Raw genomic sequence first — 6,266 nt, 5'->3', positions numbered from 1 at the left:
CTCAGGTGCGCGCCCCGCCCGTTGACGTCACTTCCGACGCTCGCCCCGTCCCGCCCCGCCGGGTCTGGGTCCACCCCCGACGCCCTCCCAGGACCCGACGCCGGGTGCTGCGGCTGGCCGGCTGCTCGCGGAAGGTGTAGTAAAGTACCTACATAGTTCGCTAGTCACAGTACTACCACTCTGTGAAACACGGCAAAGAAGAAAATAGAGTCTCTAACTGGGACGTGGACTTAGATCCGATCTCTAGGCTTGCTCAGGTTTCCACGGTTATGTGTGTCTTCGTTTGCGGACGCTGAGTCCTACCCGGTGTTATCGTCTGGGTCAGTTCCTGTACCCGACACCAGTCGAGAAACAGGACATTCGGTGCCCTTCTGGGGATCTTTTGTACTGCATTCTTAGTCCCTGATGATCACTAATCTTTTTCCTTTCCTTTTCTTTCCCTCTTTTTTCACTTTCTTTCTTTCTTTTTATTTTTTTTTAAAGAAAGCATTTGTTTATATTAAAGAGTTATATAGACCCAACGTTTTGAATTGGATTTCCACTCCACTTGCGTCTTGCCTTTTCATAGAACCCCTCTTAGGAGGCAACTGGCTCCTTAAAATTCAATCATCCCTACCCTATAGCTCAAGCTTGTAGTCACAGTCCTGAGGAGGTTGAGGTAGGAGGATCACCTCGAGTTTGAGATCAGCCTGGGCTGCAGAGTGAGACCTTGGTTTAAACACACACACACACACACACACACACACACACACACACAAATGTACGACGTAATTCTCCATTTCAAATACAGAAAGTTCATTATGGAAAAAAGTGACTTTTTAAAGGTAAACAGATGGTTTGGGAAAGGAAGGATAACAGACTTGTTCACCTTCAGGAAAATTCTCAGCTTTGGGAAGACGCTGGGTCAGAGGTGGAAGTGCCCGTGACTTCCCCACCTTCAGCAACACTCATGCTATTCCTCACCAAAGCAGATGAATAATGGCCTCACGGGAAGAGAAGAGGGGGCGTTACGAGGACGTGAATGCTGGAGAATCTCTCATCTGAGAGGGAGGCCGCCCCAAGTTATAGCCGATGACGGAGCCTTCTCCCCTGATCCCCACCTCCCATCTGCCTTCCCAGTGGAAGAGCCCACACACAGCCCTAGCAGCACACGCTGGCTTGGGGGTGGGGATGGGTCTCCTGGGAGCTATAGACACAGCCTTCCTTCTCCACAAACTTCTGAGTCCAAGGCAGCAGATCGCAATTTTAAACTCATCTGTAGCAAATACAAATATGTTTAAGCTAACTCTTTAAGAATAATTGGGTTTTTTTCCCAATAGATAAAAATAGCTTGAAAGTAAACATAGTCATTATTTTCATGAGAAAAAAAGAATTGACTAGAAAATGAGTCATGGCACCCATTTCCGGGGTACAACCCTGGGTGCCTTTCTCCCCAAGTTGCTAGTCTCACCCTGCCTTCTCAACACCAGGGAGGGGGTGACTAACAGCCCATAGCAGTCAAGTAATAAAACACTCCAATTTCATTTATTTAATAATCTGTGTGCATCACTCAACAAATATTTATGGAGTGCCTGCTGCAGGCTGCGTATGGAAACTGGAGCCCAGGAAAACCAAAACAGCCAGCCCCCATCAGGACCTATTTCACAGCATGGAGCTGGCTTCGGATTCTCCCTCTTCCAGATATGTCACTAGGTTTAGCCCTCCCTTCTGACAGGGAACTGTCTCTGGAAGGCTGGAGGAACACTCACCAGAAGATGAAGCTGACATCTCCAAGGAGGAAGGTAAAGTTGTGAGTTAAATACACTGTGGTCTAAAGACAAATGCACAGATTAGAAGAAAAATCTTTAGGGAGCAATAATGCGAGTTCTGTGCCCCAGAACTGGGAGGCGGATGAAGGATTTCTGAAACATTAATGAGTCTGATATGGGCAGCATGGTGTTCAGAGGAGAGTTTGCTCACCAATGAGGCACTTGAGGTGAGGGTGCTGCCCACATTTTGAAGTTCCCCCACTCTCCCAATGTTTATCCTACCCTTTAGCTGCCAAAGTGGGTGACATGTCTCGATGTGAGCTGGGCTTCATCTGGACCATTTATCACTATTTCCAAACCAATGAGGCAGGCAGAGGATCCTGAAGAGGACAGGGGAGTTGCCTTTCGCATCTTTCCTGGAAGGACACAATTAAGCTTTCCAGACCAAAGGACTCTGGGGTAGGATTGTGGCCATCCTACCTGGAATAGGGTCCCAAGACTGTTACAGCAAGAGAGTGAGCACACCCCTCCTACTCAGATGTGGGAGAAGAGCACCCGCTTCAGGATAGTCCTACGATGACCGTTTGAACACCAACACAACCAGATGACAGCTGAACAGTGGCCGTAATTTCCTGCTCCTGGTGTGTATCTGGGCAAAGGGGCTTTAAACAGTTATTTTCAACTTTGTGAACTTCAGGCTCCCTAGAGTGATCGCAGCTCCAGGATGCAGTTTATCTTGAAGACCCTGGAGCCTGGAGCTAAAGAAGCATCCTGAAGCCACCCCATTCCCTAGCTTCCTTCCTGCCACACTTGCAGGGTTGTCTTTGAGACTTCTAGGCTTGTTTTGAGCAGTATGGTATTTCTAAAAGAATCAGCCTGTTCTTGGCAGGATTTCTGTCTGCCTTAATTCTAAAGACCTGGGTTGGGAGAGGTCTAGGTAGGCGTCCAGGAGCCCCCCTGGGGCTAAGTGCTGAGACTACCCTCTTTGACGCCCCACTTCTTTGTCAAGCAAATACTTTCTGTTTACACAAACACTCCCCTCTCAGAGACTCCACCCTCATTGGCCCCAGATCACCACCACTCCCATCTGTCTTTCCCACGATCTTCTAGAGAACTTTCATTCATTCCCTGCCCCCAGCCTTAACCCCGGAAGACAGCCTGACTGTCCTAGAAGTTTACAGTCTCCTGCAGGGATGGTGTGAAGCTATAGCCATGTAGACACTGTCCCACTCCTCGGCCTCCTTCAGACCTCCTTAAAGATGGGTTCCTTAAACTCCTCATCCCAAGTAGAGTGCTAACATGTGTATAAAATTCAAGTAGCCCCCAGATCTATATAAACCAATCCCTGCACACTGGAGGACCAGAAGTCTATCCTCAACCAAATAGCAAACGAGAGGCCAGCCTAGGCTACGTGAGACAGTTCCCCAAAACAAAAACAAAACAGAGTGTCCAGGAACCCCTCCTACTAGACTGACTTACCTTCTTGGAGCCAGTGGGAGTTGTGGCTCCAAGTACTGTACCCCCAGTACCCTGAGGCCTCTGCATTTAACTAGCTCTACAAGGGAAGCCTGCTTGGGGACCCCGTGATATCTAGGAGCTGCTGCATTTACTCCCCAGATTAGATGCACTTTACCTGAGGTGTCTTATCCTGGCCATCTTTGTCTAGTGTTCCTAGACCAAAAGCAGTATCTGATGGTCTCATTTGTTAGGTGGTTAGAACTAAACAATTTCTAAGATATGGGAAAAGAACTTGGCACTTCCTACAAAATTAAACCTCAAATTACCAGGTAACCCTAAAATTCCATATTTTAGGTATATATCCCCAAAGAACTAAAAAGCAAATATTCAGACAAAAATATGAATATAATGTTTACAACAGTAATGTTCATAGCAGCATAGAGTAGAAACTACCTCCATGTTCAACAATGCTTGGGTGAATAAACCAGCTGCCGCATCTCCACAGTGAAATAACCACACGGCTACTGCAGAAGGCTTCCTAGGTAGTGCCTAACAACTTGAGTTAGACCTTGGAACTCACATAAAAGCCGAGATGTGACCTGCGTCTGTATTTCCAGTAAGTAAATGGTAGAGGCAGGGGAAGCTCACAGAGCTTCTGGACTAGTTAGGCCAGAGCACACAGCACAGAAACAAGAGAGACCCCGCCTCAAAATGGAAGGACAGAGCCGATTCCCAACAGTAGTCCTGTGACTTCCATGCCAGTGCCACAGCACAAAGATGTACACACACACACATACACATACACAATGCACGCACATGTGCACGCACGCACACACACATACACATGCATTAATTAATTTAAAAAGTTTAAAGTTCTGATGTATGTCATACAGGTGACCCTCAAAGAAATGAGGTGACAAGAGTCTCTCTCTCTCTCTCTCTCTCTCTCTCTCTCTCTCTCTCTCTCACACACACACACACACACACACATACACACACACACACACACACACGACATGATTTGCATGACCAATTCAGATAACATGTTCACAGTAGATGAGTTCATAGGGGCAGGAAGTCAGTTTTGTTAGGAGTGGAGAATTACTTCTTAGGAGGAGTGAGATTTCCTTTATATCTATAACCATGTTTTAGAGAGCATAGCTGGGCAGTGGTGGTGCACACCTTTAATCCTAGTACTCGAGAGGCAGAGGCAGATGGATTTCTGAGTTCAAGGCCAGCCTGGTCTATAGAGCAAGTTCTAGGACAGACAGACAGAGCCACACGGAGAAACCCGGCCTTGAAAAGCAACAACAGCAGAAAGGAATTAGAGGGTGTGATAGCTGTACGTCTCTGAATTCACCAGATGGGTTGCTCGTTTTTGAATAGTTAATTTTGTATTCTGTGAATTTTAGCACTACTGAAATAAAATTACACCCTAACTACTTAGTGAGGTGTCACAAAATTAATGCAAGTAACTTAAAGGAAGAGCTGTGTGCAACTCAGTGTGAGCGCACTTGATTTGCTTGTGTTCAACTCTGGATTCCATCTCTAACCCTGAAAAGAAGAAAACAATAATTCGGCGCAGGCCAGCTGTAGTGGCCATACTTATCTCCTAGCCCTAAGAACACCGAGGTAGGAAGATCAGGAGTTCAAGGTCACCTTAGCTATGCTGTGAGTTAAGGGCCAGTCCAGGCCACGTGAGACTTTGTCTGAAAAAAACGAAAAATTTGGTAATTAATTTTTTTTTCAGCAGGGCAGATGATCACACCTGGAATCTCAGCAGAGAAGAGGCAGGGAAATGAATGCAAGTTCAAAGGCAGCCTGATCTACACAGCAAGCTCCAGTCCAGACAGGGCTTCACAGCGAGAGAGCTGCAGGCATACTTTCTCCCAGCGTGGGAACCACACTGGGCCTGCTCTTACCCCACACTAGTTTGCACTCATTCTGTATCACAGCAATCTCTGAAAACCCAACTATGCAAAGAGATGACATCATCAAAAGGAATTCGTTAATACTGCCTGACATGGTGGGGCATGCCTGCAATCCTAGCATCCCAGCGCTCAGAAGATGGAAGCAGGAAGATCAGACAGGGCAATAGGGCAAGACCTCATCTTCAAAACCAAATAAATATACAACAAACAAACCCAAGCCAAACAAGAAATTATCTCAACCTAACATTGAAAGTGCCAAGTCTATACGTTTCTTGCATACATAGCTGACTCGCTCCCAGATTTGGACTATCCCACTACCTCACTGTGTGTTCCCTGTGCTGCTGTTGACTGCAAGTCTGGGCTGTCCTCATCTGCCTGTGTGACTCAGTTGACTACCAAGCCCATGCTCAAATATATCCTTAGACACTATTAGATGGCACGGCCGCAGCTTCTCCTTCCTCTCTTTGTTGTCACTGCTTCTTTCCAGGTGATTTTGTAAATACCTGACCAATTGCTTCCCAAAGACACACACTTCTGGAAGGATGATCATGTGCCCTGAAGGCGTTCTCATACTTCCAAACACCCACTCTCACTGTGGCAGCGGAGGGCAGGCCATGATACCCACCTCCACTGGCGTCACACAGGATGCTCAGGGCCCATTCAGGGAACAGAGTCTAGGGTTTCCAGAGCAGGAACACAAAACATGAAAGCTGGGGCGTGGCTCCAAAGACAGACAGAGAAGCACAGGCCACTTGCAGGACATCAGTGAAAACACGGAGAAAACCCCGGAAACCTCAAAGCCTTAGATTTCATCCCAGTGTGTGCGATACAAAAATGAATAGAGGAGAAATTTCACAGGCCTTCAACATCGGCTACTATTACTTTGAACGAAAGAGAAAGGGGAACAGGAAGGTTTTAGCGGTGGCAACAGCTAATATGATTGATGGGCCTACTACCTACATGTGAGAGGAATGAAAACAAGGCAAATAAGGGGTATGTGAGACCTTCCCCTCACACACCCACAGGAGTACCCTAGAAGCCACTTTTCTCTCCAGGGAATCACCCTGGGTAGTGGAGAACAGGCCTGAGTCTACCGTCAAAGGTGTGCTCAGTGGCCAAGAAAGGGTTG

This window comes from Myodes glareolus, chromosome 2 (assembly GCF_982192425.1).
Source record: "Myodes glareolus chromosome 2, mMyoGla1.1, whole genome shotgun sequence".
Taxonomy (NCBI): Eukaryota; Metazoa; Chordata; class Mammalia; order Rodentia; family Cricetidae; genus Myodes; species Myodes glareolus.
The sequence above is the reverse complement of the archived record's forward strand: the minus strand, read 5'-3'. Positions refer to the sequence as shown.